We start from the raw sequence: 26012 nt of genomic DNA, 5'->3' as shown, positions 1-26012 counted from the left end.
CATCTATTGCTGCAGAAAAGCCACTTCAAAATGGTGGCTTGAAACAATAACAATCACTTATTTTGCTTATAAATCTGTTAGCTAGCCGGGCTCCACTTGGCAGTTTTCATCTGAGGTCTCTCATACAGTAGCAATCAGTCTGTGGCTGGGTCTGAGGGCTGAGGCTGTCTTGAGAGCTTTTCATTCATGTTTAGTGCCTGGGCTGGGAGGATTCAAACAGCTGGGTGCTGGAACAGCTGGAGTTCCTTGGGCGGCTCTCTCTGCCTCTCATCTCTCCATGCGGTCTCTGCATGTGCTGGCCTCAGGGTAGCCAGACTTCTCACATGGTGACTGAAAGCTCAGAGCAATTGTCCTGAGAGGGAGCAGGTGGCAGCAGAATCACCTTTTATGACCTAACATCACAAATCACACTTTGGCCGCGCTCTACTAGCCGAGACTGTCACACAAACCCAGGTTCAAGGGGAAGAAATATACATGCCACCTCTTGAGGAGGAGTTAATGAGGTTCTTAGATAACATGGGAAACAGTGTGGTCAATTATTTTTGCAAAATACACCCTGCCACCTAGAGTTCTGTGGCACACGTACACACTCCAATGCACACACACTCACACACAATAAACAGAATTCTTGCTTGATAATGCAGCGAAATACCACGAGGCTAATAGTGCAAAGTTTCCTGAAATGCTTCCAAAAGCTCCCATAGTTGTGCTGTAGTTACTTTGTAAATGACCATGTTAGACAAATAAAATTGGGTTCATGAAAAGTTGTCTTAGTGCCTTTAATACACCAAGAGGCAGAAAGAATCTCAGAAGGCTCGTTGCTCAAAATAGGGCTTATGGACCAGCAGCGTCGCGTCACTGGGACGCTGGTTAGGAATGGGTATGCTCAGGCCCCACACGGGCCTACTGAGTTAGCATCATCCCAGGTGATCTGCATGCACATCAAGCATTGTCTTAGAGGACTGTGCAGTATGGAGTGTTCGCCAAACAAATGTGTCTGTGGAGTCCTACGCTGGGCACTTCCTGGGATTATGGGGAATTCACTTTGGGATCACTGTGATATGAGTGTTCATAGGGACCTGCAGCCTCCCCCACACCATGCCCGACTGTCTAAAACTTCTCCCAAGAGAACTTGATGGCTCAGATCTCAGGCCTGAGAGGAGTGAAAAAAAGGCTCCTGGCACCTAACCATCCAGCTGTCTAAACTCTTCTCGCCCTCCCCACAGCCCACTGGGGCTTAGGAAGGCGGGCTCTTTTCATAGCTTCCTTTCCTATTTGGTTGGAATTTCCCCTACACTATAATCTAATTTATACTTCATTCTTCACTGTACCCCAGTGCCCAGGGCTAGTCACATAGGAGGGAGTCCATCAGAATCTGTGGAATGAAAGAATAAGTGGGCCGGATGCAGTGGCTCACACCAGTAATCCCAACACTTTGGGAGGCCAAGGCAGGAAGATTGCTTGAGGCCGGATGTTCAAGACCAGCCTGGGCAACATAGCAAGACTCTTATCTCTACAATTTTTTTTTAAAAAACCAGCCATGCGTGGTAGTGCATGCCTGTAGTCCCAGCTACTCGGGAGGCTGAGGCAGGAGAATTGCTTGAGCCCAGGAGATCAAGGATCTAGTGAGCCATGATCATACCACTGCACTCCAGCCTGGATGACAAAGTGAGTCCCTGTCTCCAAGAAAAAAAAACGTGGGGGTGGGTGTGGTGGCTCATGCCTGTAATCCCACTGTTTTGGGAGGTCGAGGCAAGAGGATCGCTTGAGACCAGGAGTTGGAGACCAGCCTGTGCAGCATGGGAAGACCCTGTAAGTACAGAAAATTTTTTAAAAAACATTAGCCAGGCATGGTGGCACATGCCTGTAATCCTAGATACTTGGGAGGCTGAGGCAGAAGGATCACTTGAGCTCAGGAGGTGGAGGCTGCAGTGAGCTATGATCACACTACTGTACTTCAGCCTGGGAGACAGAGCAAGACCCTGCCTCAAAAAAAAAAAAAAAAAAAAAAAAAAGAATAAGTGAATGATTATTAGCAGATGGGGAACAGAGGAAGAAACCAATTCATAGCTATGGGAACGTGGGTCAGGAAGAGCAGCCACTACATCTGTTTCCTTTTCCTTTTCAAGTATACCTGTGCTCTCCCTTGTCTTACTCAGATGTGCCTTCCCTATGTCAGTTGCTCAGCAGAGGACCCAGGACCATTGAAAGAATGACAGTAAGTTTGATTTAGAAGCCTCACTGAAAACTATAGACAGAGGCCTACAGCTTGGAGGCAGTTCTGTCAGACTGCTCCAACACAGTATTGTAACTCATAGTTTATATACAGGTGGTGAAGATTCAGTATGTGCAAATCTCATGAAAGTTTGGGTGTAAGAGTACATCTGGTTATAGATTACTAAAGTACATTTGGTTATAGATTGTGGACGCATAATCACTAACCCTGTCAGATGTTATCTTATGTGTAGGAAAAGGCAAGGCTAGGTCATTTATCTTTTAAGGAATGTAATGACTCAGGCAAGAGACGTGGGGAGGCTGTGTGCTCTATTCTGTTTTGTCTTCAAGGCATTCTTCCAGAGAGCTGCATTTCATCAGAGTTGCGGGTTCAAGCGGAAATGAGCAAATGTGGCTTCTTATATTGGTTACTTTGTCTCACAATAGTCAAGTCTGTATATATACTGGCAGCCTTTTCCCAATTTCCATATTCCTCCTCTATTTTCTCCTCCTCCTCCTGTAAGCGTGTAGCCCTCAAGGTTGTTTTGTTTATTGTGAAGAAATGGGAAACAGGAGGAGGGAGAAGGATGTCAGGGGTTTGAGGGATTTGGGAGTGATCAAGGAAGATATGACCATAAGAAACAGCAACACATAACAAGCTCGGTGCTTGGACAGGGTTGCACGGGGGAGAAAGTCCCTCTTAGAGGAAGTCTGTTCAGAGGCTAAAAAGCAGAGGCCACTGCTCAGAATGGGGGAGCATAGGCAACTCTCCAGGAAAATAGGGGAGAAGAGGGGCTCACATGTCTAGTGATGTGACACAGCAGCACAGAGAGGAGTCTCTGGGTCAGGGAGCTCAGAGGGCTCATTGAGAAGAATAGCAGCTTGGGATTTTATCATGGGAAGGCCATGTCTTATCAATAGATGACAGCTGTTGGGTGAGGTTATGCAGGTATGTAAAGCAGGCAGTTTCTAAATGGCTTTAAAATTTGCTTGTTTGAGCTATTTTAAAAATAATTGATGAGTACAAATTTGCATTGGGCACTAGCGAGCATTTGAGCTAATGAGTCTCAGCCCACAGTCAAAAAATTAACAACTGTGGGGCCAGTTCGCAGAGGCTATCAATGTTCACATATATGAGAGAGGAGGACGGTGTCAAACATTCCCCAGCACTGCACTGTGAGGTGGAGAAAGCAGAGAAGAGGTTGAAGTGGCTAAGGGGTTTTTCTTGGATGCTAGGATTAGCTAATTACACATCAAGTAACCCAGCATGGCCCACCCTGTACTATCCTGTAGTGGCAACTCAAGAATCACTGGAATCGATCAAACCATGGAGAAATACAAATTGCTCTCATTTACAGATTCTTTGGGAATGGAAGTACTGTACTAAATGCTATCAAAATAACTATGCTTGTCAAAAAGATGTCATTATTTTACATTTGTTTGATGCTTTACTATAAAATCGAAAATGTCAACCACAATCCTTCTTGCTTAAGAAAATACTGTGTATATGGAAATGGCGTGTATGGTTATGATGACACTATTGATTGGATTTTGGTTATGCATTTTTTTTCAATAAGGAAATCATTGTCATGGAGTTTGTGTTTCTTTTTTTTTTTTTTTTTTTTTTTTAGAAGGCAGTATCATTAGTCGGGCACTCAGACTGCATAACCCTTCTTACAACAGGCTCAGTCACAAGGAACCATGTAGATTGGAAAAAGAAACACATTACTGCACACCCATGAAAGGGGTCTTTGTAAAAGCACAGGGGGCAGGGAGGTGCATCTAGATCAATCAGCCTCAAACACAGGGTGAGATATTATCAAACCAGATTTCACTCAAGCTAACAGCTCTTAGCTCTCAAGTTCAACTGTTTTCTAATACATCAAATTTTCCATTAAAAGTCAAACTATTGGTAGCATTTTTGGTGAGGGAGATTATGGAAAATAATTTCAGAATGTTCATGTCCCCTTCCATGGGACAGAGGGAAGGACCTTTCATAGCCAGGTAGCAATTCTAGAAAAATGAAGCCTCTCATGTTGGAGGAAAAATAAACCAATTTTTAATACTCAAGAATACAATGGCTGTTTCTGTTTTCAACCTGGTGGTTTATTTACACTTTCGGGACCATTACAGATCTCCTGCAAGGCAGATGAAGTGGATTTCATTTCTGCTCTTACGATCCATAATAGCTGCACCACAAGAAACAGCAATTCCCCTTCTACATCAAGTTATGCTAAGTGAGGATATAACATAAGTGACTTCACGTGAACATGGGAATTACATAAATGAGTTGTTTAGGTAAAAACCACTGCTAAGTTAAGCTACCTATTTTTTCACTCATGAGGGTTGAATACAGTGACAAACTCATTTGTGGATGTTGGGCAATTTGATCCAAGGTGACCTGTTACTGCCTCTGCTCAGAAATACATATTTGTTACAAATTAATTCCTAATTCTACTTTTACCAAACTCATGACTTTGAGAACAATAATCCTACCTAGTAGCTTGCAAAATCTGTTAGGGTTGGACAAGTTACCTTTTTTTTTTTTTTTTGAGAAAGTCTTATTTGGAAAGATCAATGTAAGAATTCAAACCCTACTGGTTAAAATCATTAGTCTATTCCTAGACAGGTCCTTACTCACTAAGCCATCCAAGGTGCAATTTAGCCATCCCGTGCCCAGGATCCATTCCAATGCCCTATAGACATACAAATCTATAGTGTTTCTTTGAAGTAAGACCTCAAATTCCTCAGGCCAAAACCTCTCCACACAGTTGACTTTGCAAAGAAGCTTATTTACATCAAGGGTGGAAAACATTTTCTTACTTAAATTCTCACAAGATAAATAATTAGGTCTCTAAATAAAGGCTTGAAGCATTTCTGATTTTACACAAAGACATACATCTTCATTAGCACATTCAAAATTAACACCATCACTTAATATCTATATTAAACCTTCTCTTAAAAGCAAGAAACAAGTAGGAGATTGAGTCAGAGTTGTTGCGTCAGCCCCTTCTCAGCCTGTGTCCTGAATTCTCCCCTATCATTCTAGCCCTCCTCTAAGTGCAAACATCCAAGCATGTGAAAGTTTTGCGTGCAGGTGTGTTTCCTGTACCTGCCTCAGTGTGAAGCCACCCTGTTTCTGGCCCTGAGAAGTTCTCTTTCCTTGCAGCAAGATAATGTTTTAAAAAGCTGACTTTTAAACCTCTTGCTGAATTGTTTAATGGATTAAATTCATCATGTCACCAGCTGCTGTGCAGCTAATAGAGCCATAAAACACTGTATTAAAGGATTACCCATGCAAAATTTCCTCTGGTGCTAATGTGAATTTTAATACTTTTAACATTTAGTTCAGATGCGAATGTCCAAGAACAGCTTGTTCAATAGGTTGTTCTATAAAATTAAGTTCCTCATCTCATCAGAAATGCCAGGACTCCATTAAGTTAAAATTTTACAGAGAGGCTATGATGATTCACTGTGCAGCATTTGTGAAGAGAGAGACAGCATCTGCTTCTACATTAACGCTATCTAAAAAAAAAAAAAAAAGAAGAAGAAGAAGGGAGGAGAAAAGCAAAACAGTCATGAATCTCATAAGTTCATGGAGACTGGGCTGAACAGAAGAAAATGCTAACTTCAGATTTGTGGAAGGTCAATTTATAAAAACTGAAAACAATACTAATAATTGGGAACACCTAAATTTATATCCCTTACAAGTCACTTGTCAGAAGGTCAAAAAGTCTCAAAGACACACAAAGTGGCGATTATACAAAATCACATGGATATCAAACTTTGCATAAGAAGAAATGTGATTATCTATATCTAGGCGACAGAAGAAAGAACAGAGGAAAAACTGTAGCTGATAGGGAGTGAAAATAATCATAGGGAAGGATGGTGGAAATTATGTAGCTCAAGTTCTTCATTCTACAGGGGATAATGCTGAGACCTGAGAAGCTGTAGCTTGCCCAAAGGTTACACAGCTAGTCACATGCAGATTGGAGAATAAATCGCAGGTTTCCTGACACCCAGCCCGAGACACCATGTGTCTCCCTTACGTATCTATAAATATATACATATCGATTTTATTTATGTGAAATGGCTTACATATTAAGCAACAATAAAGAAGCAAGGACTAGACAACAATAAGATCAGGATACTCCAGCGATATGTTGATAAATAAGCTAACAAAGCTGTATGTATTGCGTATCGTTTCCAAAATAGTTCTAAATCAGACCACTTTCAGAAGACTTAACTTGAAATTTTATCTTCTTTGTTTCATCTCCTTCCCCTTTTTTCCTGAGTGACCCTTCAAATCCTGATTGCAACTCTTACCTGTGCTTCTGAAACATTACAGCATTTAATTATTTGCTAAAGAAATTGCATCTCAAGTGAGGTTACTAAAAACAGTGCAATTTTTCTTGAATGTTGTTCAGTAATTGGGCTAAATGTAATCATCGACGGAGGCTGCAAATTCTCATCACAATTAAAGTGGACATTAGAGTGTGCACCATGCCCTATTTGAAAATACAACCCAAGGATAATTGGTTTTCATGGAAATTCTCCAAAGCCAATGTTCTTCACCCCGACTGAATTTTGTCCACAGCTCCATATTTTGTACTCTGTATGTATTGCTGTTCTGAGAGCCTGTCATTTCTTATCAGAATGAGAAAGGCTAAAGAGATAATATTTCAATAACATACTGGCCTGATCATAAAATAACTCAATGGAAATGTGTAACTGCCTCAGGCAGCTCGGCAGGGTACTCAGCAGTCAGATCATTTCTATTCTGGGTTTTTTTTTTATGGTTACATTTTCTGTTATATCAGACATCCCCTCAAGTCTTAGTTATGCTTTTATTCAAAAGGGAGAACCACAGTATAAAGACCTACAAAACTTATTATGATATATTACTCTAAAGAAATAAAAGTCGCTGCCACAGTGGCATATTGATAAGGACAGACCCGCCTCTTTCATTGACCTTTCTCCACCATCTCCCCCACCCTGGGTTGAGGCTGAGCTTCTCAGTTGCTAGGCAACAGGGGTCACAGTTTTCAGGTCTTCAACCTAGTCAAAAAGAAGATGTGATCTTCAGAGAGAAGGCAGATACTCGGCAGCAGTGAGAATTTCAATACATACGGAGGTTTTTGATTTTTGTTATCATGCTAAAGGCTGAAATGGAGAAACTTTGACTTGTCAAAAGATTGTGGGAACAGGTTTTTAAGTTCTGGTGATTAGAATCTATCACTGAAACAATATGAAGAAAATACAGTCAAGCCTCTTTTTTGATAAACGCACTGACATACGGCTTAGGATTTTAGCTGCCAGGAGAATGATGATCAAGACACGTCAAAAACAGATCTTGGGAGATGAATTTGGGGGCTGATTTGGAGATGAGGGCTTTTTGGTTTGGGTTTTTTTGTTTTGTTTTAACATTCCTTCTCAAACATTACTGCATTCTGGCATGTTTTAGAGCAGTGCTGCAGGCAACACAGCCGTTCCTGAAGGTCAGCTGCAAGAAAGCTCATTCCCCACCCCTTTTCCTAGCACCAAGTCAGCACTCCCTTTAAACTTTAATAAAGGGCAGGAGAAAGAACCTATTCCTCAACCAGAGAGGAACACGGCACCGCTATGTAATTGCATTTGACAATATATTCTGTAGGTATGTATTTAACTTCAATTATCATTACTCTAACAACACTTCAATCATGGCAACTTTTTAAACACAGATTTTGGTAGATTTAAAAAAGTGTGAGAGTTAGTAAGAGGGCTTTTGAATTTCCTAATTCATGATCTACTTGATTATTTTTGCCCTAGAAAAAGAGCAACAATTTTTATTTCACCTTATTTCAATACCCACTCACTCTGTAAATAATAGCAGTATCTTGGAGAAGAGAAATAATTATTAACTCCAAAAGTTTTAATTTGCTCAATGTGATGTTTTGAGGGAGAGAAGAATAAAAAAGTGTGTGTGAGTGTGTGTGTGTGTGTGTGTTTGTGTGTGTGTGTTGGGAGAAGATAGCTAATTATAAACTCCAGATGAATAATTTGAAATCTGGACTTTACAAAGCCAGATATAACGGTTTCCTGGTTTCTTTCACTCTGGGCCATATCTAAGTTCCTATAGCTCCCACCTGATTTGAGCCCTGGCCGCAAGATAGACATCCCAGCTCATATAAATAGCAATGAGATAGCCAGGGGGCAAGTCATGTGCCTGGAGACTGTGGCTGTCAGATAACTCTAATGATTTCTTTGGCCCTTCAGGGTGAAAAATTTACTTCATACTTTTTTTTGTCTAATATTTGCCATTTTCCTTTCCCTGAAGATAACTGTCATTTTTAGATATGTCTGCTGCCTTTTCCAAGTTGTCAGCATCAAAAGAACATAAAACGAGGCAGTTGGAAAAGATGCAGACCCCGTTGCACTGAGTGAGAAGCACAGAGATGCTTTAAAAGGCAGAATTGGGCCGGGCATGGTGGCTCATGCCTGTAATCCGAGCACTTTGGGAGGCTGAGGCGGGTGGATCACCTGAGGGCAGGAGTTCGAGACCAGCCCAGCCAATATGGTGAAACCCCATCTCTACTAAAAATATAAAAATTAGCCAGGTGTGGTGGCACATGCCTGTAATTCCAGCTACTCCAGAGGCTGAGGCAGGAGAATCGCTTGAACCTGGGAGGCAGAGGTTGCAATGAGCCAAGACTGTGCCACGGCACTCCAGCCTGGGCAACAGGAGCAAAACTCCATCTCAAAAATAAATAAATAAAAAGGCAGAATGGGTGAAATGCTTCTCAGCTATTGCTAAGCGTCCTCCTCAGATCTGTTCTGCACCAGGTCCTTGCTGACTCACAGATCCTGCTTTTTGTTCAATCTTAGCCATGACTTCCAAAACTCACAGGCCCCAGAGGGCAGGAAGGGGAAACATGAGTTTCCTTCAGAGTGGCCTCCTGCAATCATAAGGACAATCTTGGATGGTGTTTCTAGGCTTGTGTGGACAGTGGACTGGAACCTGTCCAGAAACTGGCTGGCTGGTCTACAAGGAGGCAAGTACAGAGTCAAGAGTAATAATTTATTTTTTTATTATTATTATTCTATTTTTTCAGACAGAGTCTCACTCTGTCGCCCAGGCTGCAGTACAGGGGTGCAATCTCGGCTCACTTCAACCTCCGCCTCCTGGGTTCAAACAGTTCTTCTGCTTCAGCCACCCGAGTAGCTGGGACTACAGGCATGTGCCACCACACCCAGATAATTTTTGTATTTTTATTAGAGAGGGGGTTTCATTATGTTGGACAGGCTGGTCTCGAACTCATGACCTCAAATGATCCACCAGCCTCAGCCTCCCAAAGTGCTGGGATTGCAGGCTTGAGCCACCACACCTGACCAAGAATAAGAATTTAGAAACTTTCACCACCATTGGATAGAGTCACTATATGCCTGTTGAATCTAATAAAAAAAAAAAAAAAGATCCTATGTATTGTATGTCTTTTTCTATGAAACTCTTCTAGTAATTTTTATAATATATTATATTTTATCAAAGTATGGGCCCACAATGGATTGGACCTTTTTTTTTTAAGTTTTTTTAAACGCTGGCCCTGGAAAAGGACTGTCTTGAGCTAAGATTATTGTATTCAACTTGCAATGGTCCTAGTAAAATTACAATGAACCAGGTCTCTATACAGAAAACTCTTTACAGTAGAGAGGCAGGAGCCTATTGAGGGTCCCAGGGGGAATCTTCTGCCCAAAATCTGTTTGCCTTAAATGCCACAATGCTTGCAATTTTTTTCTTTGAGCTAAGCATTTCTTCTCTGAGTTCTTTTATTTATTTATTTTTATTTTTTTCTTTTTTGAGACAGAGTCTCGCTCTGTTGCCCAGGCTGGAGTGCAGTGGCATGATCTTGGCTCACTGCAACCTCTACCTCCCGAGTTCAAGCGATTCTCCTGCCTCAGCCTCCCAAGTTCTTGAAAGGCAAATCAATGTAGATACATTGATATCTGTGTGGGTTCACCATTAGACTGATTTTCACTGAGTGTAGAAGGCAGACGTTGACCATTGTTGCAAGAGGAAAAAAAGCAAATAACAATAATAATAAATAAAATAATTTGGGTTAAGTGTAGGGTTTGGTGGAGAATCCAAGAATCTTTGTGCTGACAGGGGTCCTTGTGCCTCCACAGAGCTTTTACCTCTCTATCTATCTCTGCTGCCTTCCACGAGGTTGCATCTCCCCACATTCCCCCCAGGGAGTGGTCTTGACTTCTCCAGAATCTTTCTTACCCTGCTCCAGCCAAGAAAGAACAAGAAGTTCCTTCACAGGACAGCTGGAGTTTGCCCCTCCTAGGACTTTGTCCTTAGATCCATTCTCCACATTCCCCCTGCTCTGTCTGTACCTCAGAGATGGTGGTTTCCAGAATGCTTGTCCTCTTGGCTTCCACTTAGATTTGTTCAATGGGAGGTGCTCACAGAAGACTGGAGTGCAAGACAAAGGGGAAACCAAAGATTCTCTCCTTCTCACTCTACTTTGATGGACACCTCCAGCAGTAGCTACATCTGTCTAGGATTCCAGCTTCTATCAAGCAGTTCCCATTGTGGTTCTAGAACCATCCAATGGAGACAGCTTCTGGGATCTGGTAACACCATCTTTCACTGTGTCTCTTCAGCCCTTCTTCACATTGCAAGTCTCTGAGCGCCCCCATGGTCCTGTCTGCCTCCTCAGTTCTTCTAATACCTATGTTATCAATACACTAAATTAAACTCTCTCTGTTTGAAATGCCCCAATTGATAGTTATTCTCTTGACTTGATATATGTACTTGATATTCTTACGGGTAAGAGACCTAGTTGTATAGGAAACTATGTAACTAATATCTAGGCATATAGCTTGGGCAAAGAGATTTCTGACAGAGAATAGAGTATGTGCATGTTAATCATGACTACAAGGTTCTCACTGGACTGGAAGCTCCTTGGGCATCAGAATCCTGCCTTGTTTATCCTTGTATCCCCAACACATAATTGGTGCACATTGGAAGTTATTTGAAAAGTTTGACTTTTTAAAAAGCAGAAAAAGGAATGTTTTATTTGAATACTTTTAAATAAAGAAAAAAATGTGTTCATTCTGTACTGTGCAGAAGTAAGACTACAGTCCTTCATTTAATCTTTTTAAACCACAGAAATCCCTGGACACTGGTTTTTAGACCAATCATTAGCCTAATATTTTGGTGATATAATGAGCCCAAAGGAACACAATTTTCCAATTAAAAAAAACTCAATCAGATTTGCCTTCAAAAAGGAAGAAATTGTTTCAGTAGAATTCCTTGCTGAAACCCAGATTCAGCTAGTCAGTTTCTACCTGGGCAAAGTGTACTTACTTGTAAAAGGTAAATTATCACATCGTAAAACTGTCTGGTGGGGTTCTAACTGTCTGAGGTGTTAAATACCTATGTCACCTTCAAAGAAAACTACTTTTGACATTTACTTCTTAGAAGAAAGGCAGGAGCTAAGGTAGACAGGACTGGCCTCAGGCAAAATTGGGAAGTCTGGTAGATTGTTCAGTTACCTGCCTCCCTTCTTAACCCCACTCATCCCCTTTCACCTTGCTCTCTCTCGCGCGCTCTCTCTCTCTCTGCTGCTGGTGCTGCTGCGTCTCTCCTCACCTCCTTTAGAGTCTTCATCTACACTGAGCTCCAAGTAACCGATAATAGCTTAGAAATGGCCGTGTCTGGAATACGTACATTTATACAGTAAACAATTAGATCGGTGTTTCTCAAATCTTAGCAGCCATTAGAATCACCTGGAAGACTATTAAAATACAGATTGGTAGGTACCACCCTAAATCCCCTTTAGGCAGTCTGGGTGGGGCACCAGGATTTGCATTTTTTAACAAATTCCCACATGATGTTGCTGCCACTGTACGGGGACCACCCTTGAGAACCACTGAATTTGTGGTGATACCTACCAGGTCGGCTGAGGCAGGTTCAAGTCCTTCTGAATATGGGGCTGCCTGTTTCCACATTTCCCAAACAAGGACAAGCATCAGAATTTAAAGAATAAACCAACAAATAACCAAACTTTTTTTTTTTTTGAGACAGAGTCTCACTCTTGTCACCCAGGCTGGAGTGCAGTGGCATGATCTCGGCTCACTGCAACCTCCGCCTGCTGAGTTCAGGCAATTCTCCTGTCTCAGCCTCCTGAGTAGCTGGGATTACAGGTGCTCACTACCACACCTGGCTAATTTTTATATTTTTAGTAGAGACGGGATTTCAGCATATTGGTCAGGCTAGTCTCGAACTCCTGACCTCAGGTGATCCACCCACCTTGGCCTCTCAAAGTGCTGGGATTACAGGCGTGAGCCACCGCACCCAGCCCCAAACATTTTTTAAAAATACAAATTCCCCTGGCTGTACCTCCAAGATTCTAATTTGGTAGGCCCATGGTGGCACCTGGAAATTTTTTTAAAGCACCTGATCTGATGCTCAGCCTCAGGCCTTTGCGAACTCTCTGTTGAGAGGCCAGTGTGCAGGGAAAGACCATTACCTGTTACATCAGGTAAACCAGAGTTCCACCCCAGCCCCATTGCTTACCACCAGTGGAACTCTAGATAAATTACTGAAACTCCATAAGCCTCCATGTGTTCACTCACAAAATGGAATCTTTAATAGCCTTAAAACTACCTCATTTTGTCAACTCCTGCCCTGCCTATCAAGAGGGCAACCTCTAACTCCTGATTCCATAAGGGAGAAAGAAAGAAAGACACTATGCTTGTCAATGACATTTTTAATTGGGGGCTCTCAACAAAATTTCAGGGTAGGGGGACAAATCTTCCTAATCTTTTTTAGTTGCAAAATAAACATTTTGCTCATCAATTGCTTCTTTGTGAAGTGGGGCTGCCTGGACAATTAGCATAACCCATCTCATTGTAGATTCCTTAAGTAGAGTAGCAGTATGTTTGCAGATGACTTTTAATAACAGGCTCTGCTCCTGTCATTTTTCCCGCAACTCCTAGCTATATGGTTTAATTGGGGAAAAATCTACCATCAAAAAAACTTAGAAAAAGGTATGTCAGATTGATTAATAAATTTTGCAGCCCCTCTTGCCACAAGAAAATGATGTGACTTAGCAGTTTCCTTAACTTATTCAATAGTTTTCAGAGGTGCTAGACACTAGGGCTATATAGGTGAAGACTAACTCCTCAAAGGGCCCATGCCAATGAGTGTAATGGTCATGTAAGCAAATCCCTCAAATAAAATGTTGTTGGTTCCTGAAAAGAAGCATGTCAAGGGAGCAAGTATGCTTAGGGAGCAAGTATGCTATAGCCTATATAACATGAGGCCAAGCGTGTTTCAAAAAATCACTGGCAGGTCGGGCGCAGTGGCTCAGGCCTGTGAACCCAGCACTTTGGGAGGCCAAGGTGGGTGAGTTGCTTGAGCCCAGGAGTTTGAGACAGACTGGACAACATGGCAAAACCCCATCTCTACAAAAAAATTAGCCAAACATCATGGCATGTACCTGTGGTCCCAGCTACTCAGGAGGCTGAGGTAGGAAAATCACTTGAACCTGGGAGGTTGAGGCTGCAGTGAGCTGTGATTGCACCACTGCATTCCAGCCTGGGCAGCAGAGTGAGACCCTGTCTCAAAAAAAAAAAAAAAAAAAAAAAAATCACTGGCAGCTCTCTAAAGGATAGAGGGAATGATTCACACCTAGATGCAGGAAGACCAGTTAAGAAAGTGGTTTCTGAACTTCAGCATGCATAAACATCACTTGCAAAGCTTGATTAAAATACACATTCCTGGGAGCCACCCCAGATTCAGAGCCTGAAAAAGAATCCAAGAACGTGCATTTCCACGAAGTGCCAGGTGACACTGATGCTACTGTCCTTGAGCCACATTTAGTCCACGCAGGAGTTGGGAGCGTGTTGAGATGGCACGGGCAAATGTGTTGAGGTGGCTTGCAATCTGGTCATGAGGGCCTGGAAGGCAGGGCTACTTGTTGGAAAATGGATCACTCACAATACATTCATTTGGACAAACACTGAAGCACCCTTTGCTAGGGGCAACACCAAGATTGGAGGCAAGAAGACTCTAGAAATGTTATTTCTAGAGAAATACTAGATATTACTAGAGAAATGTGGGCTTTACACTCACAGAACTGAGTTCAAATTTCAGCATTGCCACTTACCGACTGGTTGATTTTAAGCAAGTTACTCAGTCTCTCAGACAATTTCTTCATCTATGATATGAGCAAAATAATGCCAAACTCCAGAGATTTTTAAATATTAAAGGAGATGGCATACATATAAGAGAATCTAATACTGAAGCCAACATTCACTGGGCCCATAAATGGTGTTAGTAAGTACATGGCCTCTGCTCTCTCACCTCACAGAGCCTAAAAGTTAAGGCTATTTTAAAAAGTTAATTTTATACAAGGATGATTTAAGGAAATTCTATATTCATGGTTAGAATAATGTTCAACGGAAGAAGTTTTTTTTTTTTTTTTTTATGAGACAGGGTCTTGCTCTGTCGCCCAGGCTGGAGTGCAATGGTGCGATCTCAGCTCACTGCAACCTACGCCTCCCAGGTTCAGGCAATTCTCCTGTCTCGAACTCCCAAGTAGCCGGGATTGCAGGCGCATGCTACCATGCCTGGCTAATTTTTGTATTTTTAGTAGAGGCAGGGTTTCACCATGTTGGCCAGGTTGGGCTTGAACTCCTGACCTCAGGTGATCCACCCGCCTCGGCCTCCCAAAGTGTTGGGATTACAGGCTTGAGCCACCGCACCAGGCCAGGAATAACAGATTGTTAACAGTCGCCACCTCATAAGGATATTTGAAGTTTAAATGAAATAATGCATCTAAAGGCCCCAACATGTGAATTTTTTTTTTTTTTTTTTTTAGACAAGGTCTTGCTCTGTCACTCAGGCAGGAGTGTGCAGTGCCATGGTCAGCGCTCACTGCAACCTCAAACTCTTGGGCTCAAGTGATGCACCTGCCACAGCTTCCCAAGTAGCTAGTACTGTAGCCACACACCACCATGCCCAGCTATTTTTTTTTAATAGAGTCAAGGATCTAACTATGTTGCCCAGGCTGGCCTTGAACCCATGGCCTGAAGCAATCCTCCCGCCTCAGCCTCCCAAAATGCTGGGATTCCAGGCACAAACCACTGGGCCCAGCCTGTATTTATTATTTCGTAGAAACTCAGCAAATATTGATTTATTTCTCCCTTCCTCCTGTTAATTCTAATTGAGGAGATTTCTAGGAAAGTCTCATGAAGTAGATGTGATTTGAGCAGAACTCCAATTCTCCTAAGCCAGGGCTTGCTTTAGTGGGTTTTCCCCAGTGTTTTGAAGGGATAGTATTCTATCAGATTGCCAGACCACCCCAACAACACTCCCCGGTGCTCCTAGACCCTGTTATGTTCAGCAGCACACAGATTGCAAAGCATTGTTATTGTCCTGCTAATAGATGTACCCTACCACCGAATCGCTCCTGTCTCTGTGTGACAAAAGGCAAGGAGAAAACCTGCTGAAGTGTAACATTTAGGATCAGAAACTTGAAAGTGCTTTTTAAAATTCTATCAGAAAGATCATGAAAGCCACTTTGGTCAAACTCACTGTGCATGTAAAGGGCTTTTTGAACTTTTTACCTTTTGGTGATGCTTTTGATCGGCAACACACATGATCTCATTAAAAACATATTATTTAGCTTAAACTTGGAACACTTACCATTTTTTCCAGTAGCCTGGGGCTTGGGGCAGAACAATGCAGTTCATGGCAACATGACATAAAGTATCTGCCAGGATATTGCTGCAAAGGTATGCCGGGAAGGAGTGGATCCTCTGCTCAGACACTTCAGAGAGCTTTGCAAGGTGAGGTCAGCACTCGCCTGACAATGAAGTGAATCCTAATTACTCAGGAATGCTCAGCCTGGGCTGGCTGACACTCAAAGCAATCAATCTTAGTGGAAGAACCAGAGACACCTGGTTTTCAGATGAGAATTACTTTCCCAGGTCCACATAAACAAATGGTCTTGTTTTTCAACTCTCATATCATATTTGGAGCAAAAGTACAACTTAAATCGCAAGACTACTGATTTGTAGCTTAGCTTTCCTTAGTGAACTGAAGGTGGTTGAGGTCTCACAAGGTAAAGAAAGCTATTGTGAATGTGAACACAATGTATAATGAATAATGACCCCTCTTATTTTAAATTACATTTGATAGCTTACGATGCAAGATTATTCAAATACCCCTGTGTGGTGGGTGGAAAATAAATAGAAAACAAAACTGTCCAAGTCAAGCAGGTAACAATTCCAATTAAGAAACACTTTAAATCAAGGAAAAATAGATCACCAGGTAATGGTTTGTTTCCAGGGGTGATATATTTCCCAGTTAATGTCAATTTCTCTTTGTATATAAGTCAGCCCCTTCCTACTTCAACAATGGGATTAACTGGGGGAAAATACATAGTTCCTCTTATGATGCAGCCCAAAATCAAAAACCAGCTAGGACCTGATAAAACAAAATGCCCAGAAGTTGGAGGTTCAGAGTAATTTGTGGGTCAGTAAAGTGAAAGGCACTGACTTTTATCTTTCTTGCCTTTCATCCTGCTGACTTGTCACCTTATGTGGCTTCAGACATCATGTCCCAGTTAGAGGAAGGAAATTGCAAGGAAGGACAGTCTCAGCTCACTGCAGCCTCGACCTCATGGGCTCAAGCAATCCTCCCACCTCAGCCTCCTGAATAGCTGGGACTAGAGGTGTGTGCCACCATGCCTGGCTAATTTTTGTATCCTTTTGTAGAGTTGGGGTTTCACATGTTGCCCAGGCTGGTCTCGAACTACTGAGCTCAAGCAATCCACCAACCCCGACCTCCAAAAGTGCTGGGATTTCAGGGGTGAGCAACCATGCTGGCCAGCTTTTTCATCAGGTTATTTTCTTTCATTTCCCTTCAGTTCTTGACGTTCCCATTTTCACTATCCCAACTGCTGACTGGCTCCTCTAGAACCATTTTTAAGGAATACCTATCTGGTCTCTTTTTTAAAAAAAACAAAAACAGAAGCAAAAAACAGGGTCTGGCTTTGTCCCCCAGTGTCCCCTAGGCTGGGGTGCAGGGGCGTGACCTCGGCTTACTGCAGCCTCAACCTCCCAGGCTCAAGCTATTCACCCACCTTGGTCTCCCAAAGTGCTTACAGGTATGAGCCACCACCCCTAGCCTGGTCACATTTTTAAGAACCATTGGTGATATTACCAATTCCTGATTTTTCACAAACAGATGGACAAAATTATTTCTGTGTCTGAGAAGTAATGTGAAGAAGAGATACAAACGTCAGCCGGGCGTGGTGGCTCATGCCTGTAATCCCAGCACTTTGAGAGGCCGAGGCAGGTGGATCACCTGAGGTCAGGAGTCTGAAACCAGCCTGGCCAACATGGTGAAACCCTGTCTCTACTAAAAATAGAAAAATTAGCTGAGCATGGTGGCATCTGCCTGTAATCCCAGCTACCCAGGAAGCTGAGGCAAGAGAATTGCTGGAACCCGGGAGGCAGAGGCTTCAGTGAGCCAAGATCACACCACTGAACTCCAGCCCGAGCGACAGAGCAAAACTCAATATCAAAAAAAAAAAAAAAAAGGAAAGAAAAAATACAAAAGTCCTCAGCTAACTCCAGCACACTTTCTTTAACATAATAAATTACTTTAAAATAAATTTACTAAAATATATCCACTTAGCTAGTGGAATTTTGTTGGGGTTTGAAGTTTTCCCTGAGTTGTTTAAATTGACTCAATCATGAATGAATGACTTTGTAAATTAAAAATTAAATGGACTTTCAAAAAAAATAAATTTACTCAAAATAAAATTACTTAAAAAGAAATTCAAGAGTCTTTACTATTAAGTCTCATGTAGCTTGGACTAGTCTTCAAGTTCAGTGCCTCACCCAGTAGCACCATCACTCAGAGCAACAGAAGTCTCTTAAAAAACTTCACAGTAAATTAAGTACAATTAGCAGAGCAAACATCAACACTACCAGCCCAGGAAAGAAGTAATCACTCAGCCTTCATTCTCAGCACCCATTAAGACTTGAACCATTTCTCGAATCAGTGATCTTTTTAAGTGATCATCATCATGAACGCCCTCCTAAATTAGGGCCTCCTCATTACAGGGCACATAATGATATTAAACTTCAGCCTTTGTTAAGAAGTGGAGGTAATAAAGCTTTCCAAGAAGCGACAGCTTATAGTTTTGATCCAAACCATAAAAAACAGCTAAGTGCTTCCTAATGCTTTCATAAGCTAGGCTTTTTAAAATGTTCCTTTAAGAAGCATTTCCTTGAATGACAGACATAAACGGCTGGAAGAGACCTTTGAAAGCAGATAGTTCTGCTCCCTCATTTAACAAATGAGAACACTGAGGCCCAGACATGTCAGGTGATTTGCACAATGTCCTACAGCCAGTTAGTTGTAGAATCAGCTTAACATGTAGCAAATACAGTCATCCCTTGGTATGGTTCAACAACACTGGGGGTATTGGTTCCAGGATCCCCCAAACTCCCAAGGATACCAAATTCCAAGGATGCTCAAGTCCCTTATATAAAGTGACATATTATTTGCATATTTGCACACCCTCCTGTGTACAGTTACGCACCACATAATGATGTTTTGGTCAACAGCAGACTGCATCAACAGCAGTGTCCCTAGAAGATTATAATGGAGCTGAAACATTCCTATTGCCCAGTGATGTCTTAGACATCCTAACCTGGGCCTGACCTAGTGCCCCAGCACGTGCCTTACATGTTTGTGGTGATGCTGGAGTACACGAATCCACTGTGCTGCCAGTCATGGAAAAGTAGAGCACATGAACACGGTGAAACCCCGTCTCTACTAAAAATACAAAAAATTAGCCGGGCGTGGTGGCAGGCACCTGTAGTCCCAGCTACTTGGGAGGTTAACGCAAGAGAATGGCGTGAACACAGGAGGCAGAGCTTGCAGTGAGCGGAGATGGCACCATTGCACTCCAGCCTGGGCGACAGAGCAAGACTCTGTCTCAAAAAAAAAAAGAAAAGTAGAGCACATGCAATTGTGTATAGTCCATAATGCTTGATGACAGTAATAAACAACTGTGTTACTGGTTTATATATTTACTATACTGTACTTTTTATCATCATCTTGGAGTGCATTCCTTCTACTTATAAGAAAAGAAAAAAGTTGGCTGGGCACGGTGGCTCATGTGTGTAATCCCAGCACTTTGGGAGGCTGAGGCGGGCAGATCACCTGAGGTCAGGAGTTCGAGACCAACATGGTGGAACCTCCTCTCTATTAAAAAAACAAAAATGAGCCAGGCGTGATGGCGCACACCCGTAATCCCAGCTACTCAGGAAGTTGAGGCACGAGAATCACTTGAACCCAGAAGGTGGAGGTTGCAGTGAACCAAGATGGCGTCACTGCACTCCAGTCTGGGCGACAGAGCGAGATTTCATCTCAAAAAAAAAAAAAAAAGGAAAAAAGTTAACGGTAAACCAGTCTCAGGCAGGTCCTTCAGAGGGATTCCAGAAGAAGGCATTGTTACCATAGGAGATGACAGCCCCATGTGTGCCATTATGCCTGAAGACCAGCCAGTGGGACAAGATGTGGACATGGAGGCCAATGATACTGATGATCCTGACCCTGTGTAGGCCTAGGCTAATGTGTCTGTTTGTGTCTTAGTTTTTAACATTTTAAAAAGGAAAAAAAAAATTTAAATTTTAAAAACAGAAAAAAGCTTATAGAATATGAATATAAAGAAAGAAGCCTGGGCGCGGTGGCTCACACCTGTAATCCCAGCACTTTGGGAGGCCGAGGCCGGTGGATCACCTGAGGTCAGGAGTTCAAGACCAGCCTGACCAACATGGTGAAACCCCATCTGTATTAAAAAATACAAAAAATTAGCCAGGCGTGGTGGTGGGTGCCTGTAATCCCAGCTACTCAGGAAGCTGAGGCAGGCGAATTGCTTGAACCCAGGAAGTAGAAGTTGCAGTGGGCCAAGATCATGCCATTGCACTATAGCCTCGGCAATAAGAGCAAAACTCCATCTCAAAAAAAAAGAAGAAAAGAAAAGATTCATGTATAGCTGTATAATGAGTTTGTGTTTTAAGCTAAGTTTTATTACATAAGTCAAAATTTTTTTAAATTAAAGTTTATAAAGTTAAAAAGCTACCATAGGCTGTTTATTATCGGAGAAAGAAAAAACAATTTTAATAAATGTAGTGTAGCCTAAGTGTACAGTGTTTACAAAGTTGACAGTAGGGTACAGTAACTTCCTGGACCATCACTTTCATTGCCAAATCACTCACTGACTCACTCAGAGCAGCCTCCAGTCCTGTGAGCACCATTCATTCAACAATGGTACACCTGAACACCACTGTACACCACTACAGGCCAGGCGCAGTGGCTCACGCCTGTAATCCCACCAATGGGAGACTGAGGTGGGCGGATCACGAGGTCAGGAGATCGAGACCATCTTGGCTAACATGGTGAAACCCCGTCTCTACTAAAAATTAAAAAAAAAAAATTAACCAGGTGTGGTGACACGCACCTGTAGTCCCAGCTACTCGGGAGTCTGAGATAGGAGAATCACTAGAACCTGGGACACAGAGGTTGCAGTGAGCCGAGATTGTGCCACTGCATTCCAGCCTGGGTGACAGAGCAAGACTCCATCACACACACACACACACACACACACACACAAATACTTACCATTGTGTCACAATTGCCTACAGTATTCAGTACAGTACCAGGCTGTGCAGTTTTGTCACCCGGGAGCAAAGGTTTCTACCACACAGCCTAGGTGTGCAGCAGGCTCCACCATCTGGGTCTGTGCAACTGCACTCCATGGTGTTCATTCACACAAGGATGAAATTGCCCAGCAATTCATTTCTTAAAATGTATCTCGTCATTAATCAACACATACCATACTTCAAATCATCTCTAGGTTACTTATAATACCTAATAAATACAATGTAAATGCTATGTAAATTGTTGTTATACTGTATTGGTTTTTTAATTTTTTTCTTATGTTTTTGTCGTATATTGTCGATCCGAGGTTGATTGAATCCAAAAATTTGGAACCCAAGTGTATTAGTCAGGGTTCCCTAGAGGGACAGAACTAATAAGGTATAGATAGGATACATATAGATACAGACATAGATATGGGAGTTAATTAAATATTAACTTACAGATCACAAGATCCCACAATAGGCTGTCTGCAAGCTGAGGAGCAAGGAGAGCCAGTCCCAGTCTCAAAATTGGAGAATTTGGAATCCAATGTTTGAGAGCAGGAAGCATCCAGCATGAGAAGAGCCAGGCCAAGTCTCAAAATTGGAGAATTTGGAATCCAATGTTTGAAGGCAGGAAGCATCCAGCATGGGAGAAAGATGTAGGCTTGGAGGCTAGGCCAGTCTCGCCTTTTCACGTTTTTCAGCCTGCTTTATATTCGCTGGCAGCTGATTACATTGTGCTCATCCAGATTAAGGGTGGGTCTGCCTTCCCCAGCCAACTGACTCAAATGTTAGTCTCCTTTGGCAACACGCTCACAGACACACCCAGGATCAATACTTTGCATCCTTCAGTCCAATCAAGTTGACATTCAGTATTACCATCACACCGAGGATACACATGGCCAACTATATAGTTAGAAATAAACATCACTGAGACAGAAGTCAAAAAGCATTTCCACTTTTCTGCTTTTGCTGACTCTAGTAGGCACCAAGAAGAATCCACTGAGTCCAGGTAATTGACTCATTTCCTCATTGTCATAACTATGACAAAGGCACTCCAGATAGGATTATCAGACTTAGCAAATAAAAACACAGACCATCCAGCTAAATTTGAATTTCAAATAAACAATGAATAACTTTTTAGTACTAGTATGTTCCATGCAATACTCGGGACATACTGACACTAAAAGGAATGTTTGATTTTTATCTGAAATTCAAGTTCAACTGAGCATCCTGTACATGATCTGACAATCCTAACTCAAGCCCTTATGAAGATGATAACAAGAAATATTGAGAACTGCTGAACTATGACATTATATCAGTTTTCTAGGGCTCCCATACAAAGTACCACAAATAGGGATGCTTAAAGGACAGAAATGTATTGTCTCACAGTTCTGGAGGCTGGAAGTCTGAGGAAGTCCTATTCCTTCTGAGAGAGCATTTGTTCTATGCCTCTGCCAAGCTTCTGGTGACTGCTAGCAATCACTGGCACTCCTTGGCTTGTGAACACATCACCCCAATCTCTACCTTCCTATTCATGGGCATTTTTTCTGTGGGCATGCTTCTGTGTCCAAATTTCTCCTTTTTATAAGGACAACAGTCATACTGGGTTAGGGCCCACCCAATGACCTAATTTTAATTACATATTTAATGATCCTATCTGCACACAAAGTTCCATTTTTAATTACTGAGAGTTAAGACTTCAATATACAAATTGTGGGGGAAGACAGGATTCAACCCACAACAAATTACTTTTTTTTATTATTATTTTTTTTTTGAGATGGAGTTTCCCTCTGTCGCCCAGGCTGGAGTGCAATGGCACAATCTCGGCTCACTGCAACCTCTGCCTCCCGGGTTCAAGCAATTCTCCTCCCTCAGCCTCCCAAGTAGCTGGGATTACAGGCACCCACTGCCACACCTGGCTAATTTTTGTATTTTTAGTAGAGACAAGATTTCACCATGTTAGTCAGTCTGGTCTCAAACTCCTGACCTCAAGTGATCCAGCCACCTCAGCCTCCCAAAGTGCTGGGATTACAGGCGTGAGCCACCATGCCCAGCCAACAAATCACTTTTAAATGGCAAAAACCGCAATTACTTTTGCACCAACCTAAATAGCAAAGAGAACTAGATATGGCTTATAACATACTCTTGAGTACAGTAGTCCAGTCCTGGGATTCTGATAACCATTACTGTTTCCCCCTCACTCAGGCTCACGTAATAACTCTGAATCTGTTTCGATGAAAAATATTTCAAAACGAAGCTGGTTTGATGTCTTCGGTTTTTTGCTGTTTTCCAGAATTGTTCTTGGACACTGCTCTCACTGAGCTTACGGTCAGGACTTGATTTCCATGGAGAAGTTTGATTCCCTCCAATACGCTGGCTGCCAGCCCTCCTCACTAAGAAAGGTGACTCTGGAACGGCAGCCTCCTTCCTTCTGAGCCCTTGTCCTATACCTGTGTCCACTTGAGTGGTCTTGTTCTCTCTGACCCCATCAGCTCGGTGAGGCGCATTGGCAATGTGAGGAGCAGGTGAAAGCCCCTCTGTTAAAAAGACACGCTTCCTCCTTAAAGTTCGAACTGAAAGTGGACCACAGAGTCGGTTAGTTGTAATTACTCTTTAATTACTTTATGCCCCAAATTATGAGGGCTCCATACAAGGACAGATAGATCTAATGATTGCTCAATTATCTTACAGATAGTTGCAGAATTCACTTAATATATAAGAAATCTAGTCAGAAATAAACCTCTTTGAGACCAAAGTCTAAAAGCATTTCTACTCACAGAATGTAACTTTAAGTTAAATGCTCTTTCCTCTCCACCATGCAGCCTCCTACTATTTTCTAAATAGTCTAAAAGATGCAGGACTGGCCAGGCACTGTGGCTTGCACCTGTAAAACAAACATTTTGGGAGGAAGAGGCAAGAGGATCACTTTAGGCCAGGAGTTCAAGACCAGCCTGGACAATATAGCAAGATTCCACCTTTACAATATTTTAATAAGCTGAGAGCGGTAGCACATGCCTGTAGTCCCAGCTACTGGGGAGAGTGAGGCAGGAGGATCCTTGACCCCGAGAGTTTGAGGCTGCAGTGAGCTATGATTTGATTATAAACCAATGAAGCTGGTTTCTGTCATCAATAAGACTTTGGACAGTGATTTGCATATGCTTGATGGAGCTATAACATTTGCTTCAAAGTTTGCACCAAGAACTGTAGATGCCACTCACTAGAATATTCAGACATCTGGCTTTGTACAAAAATGACTGGGGCTGGGCACAGTGGCTCATGCCTATAATCCCAGCACTTTGGGAGGCTGAGGTGGGAAGATCGCTTGAGTCCAGGAGTTCGAGACCAGCCTAGGTGACAAAGTGACACCCCATCTCTCCAAAAAAATTAAAAGGCATGGTGGTATGCACCTATAGTCACAGCTACCTGGGAGGCTGAGGCAGGAGGATCATTTGAGCCCAGGAGGTTGAGGCTGCAGTGAGCCATGATCATGCCACTGTACTCCAGCCTGGGTGACAGAGCGAGACCTTGTCTCAAAATAATAAGAATAAGAATAAGAATAATAATGCCATCCCAACTACAGAATTGATGGGATTCTGTAGTTCAGAGGCTGTATATTAAGATACCAGAAATTATTTCATCTATGTGAATGCTCAGTTCACTTTTCAAATAAACACTGATTTCTACAACCTGATGTTTAATCAGATGCTCTGCCTAATCAGTATGCATTTGATCTATTTGCAAGAGTACAGTCAACAGTGACCACGAAATGTTACTCTCCACAGTTAACCCTGCCTTTCTCAAGTCTAGATAAGCTTTTGCATTCTAGACTATGGTATGTCTGTCACATGTGTATGGCAGATCCATCTTACAACTCTAGCCCAATAATCTATTTTTGTACTGTCCTTGAGCTTAGGATAGGGTTTCAAGATTCTCATTCTACCTCAGATTTTGCCTTATTCATCTAAAATCCTTGCTGAAGTTTCATTGGGTAAGGGGTATTGTAATTAATACCACTGAAGAAAAAAAAACCAGAAATGGTAATTTACTATCACCAACCCAGATGTGAACTTTTGATCTTTTGTCCTAGTGCAAAGATTGCCTTTAAAATCGGAGCCAGAAGAATTTTAGACAGTGCCGCTAAATCAGCCCAATCAATGAGGTAGTAATCTGAAGTTCACCTTGCAGAATTAAACTTGAAATCATACTTTTTTCTACTCCTGTCAAATCCTAATTTTCTTCTGTCTGAAACAGATATATTTTGAAGAAATTGTATTTTTTTTTTTTTTTTGCTCTAGCTTTGCATAGGCCTTTGGCTGAAAGCAGTCATGCTGTTTTTTAACCTGGCCTGCTGGGATTCTTGAGGTTATGAAGGCTTTTAAAAAGGTTATAATCTTAGAAGTTATAGTATAAATTTGCATTCCATTCAAGTAGAAAATGAAAAAACAGACACTTTTAGAAAAAGAGTAAAATGCATTCATCTGATTTTTTAAAAATAAAAATTGTGAATAAAGATTCTCTTTTGTGTAGGCATATAAAACAAAGTATGCATTTCTGGTTTGAAACTTTGATGTTCTTTATTCAAGATCACTTCATCTTCACTCAAAGAGGCGATATCTTGTTAATGTATCCCCATTTCTAGCACAATGACATCAGTAACGTGTCATATCAAGGGCATAATGTCATATTATATTGTAATAAGTCCTTCCTTCTCAATCTTTTGTCTCTGTGTGTAAGACAGGGTCTCTCTCTGTCGCCCAGGCTGGAGTGCAGTGGTGCAATCAAGGCTCACTACAACCTCAACCTCCTGGGCTCAAGCAATCCTCCCACCTCAGCCTCCAGAGTAGCTGGGACCACAGGACGCACCATCACGCTCAGCTAATTTTTGTATTTTTTGCAGACATGGGGTGTCACTATATTGCCCAGGCTGGTCTCGAACTCCAGGGCTCAAACAGTCTGCCCTCCTTAGCCTCCCAAAGTGCTGGGATTACAGGTGTGCACCACCATGCCCACCCCGGGATGGCATTATTTCTATTTCTAGTCCTTAGTTGTATCTGAATGTAATTAAATATCGTTGGTATAAC

Source organism: Pongo pygmaeus, chromosome 5, assembly GCF_028885625.2.
Source record: "Pongo pygmaeus isolate AG05252 chromosome 5, NHGRI_mPonPyg2-v2.0_pri, whole genome shotgun sequence".
Taxonomy (NCBI): Eukaryota; Metazoa; Chordata; class Mammalia; order Primates; family Hominidae; genus Pongo; species Pongo pygmaeus.
The sequence above is the reverse complement of the archived record's forward strand: the minus strand, read 5'-3'. Positions refer to the sequence as shown.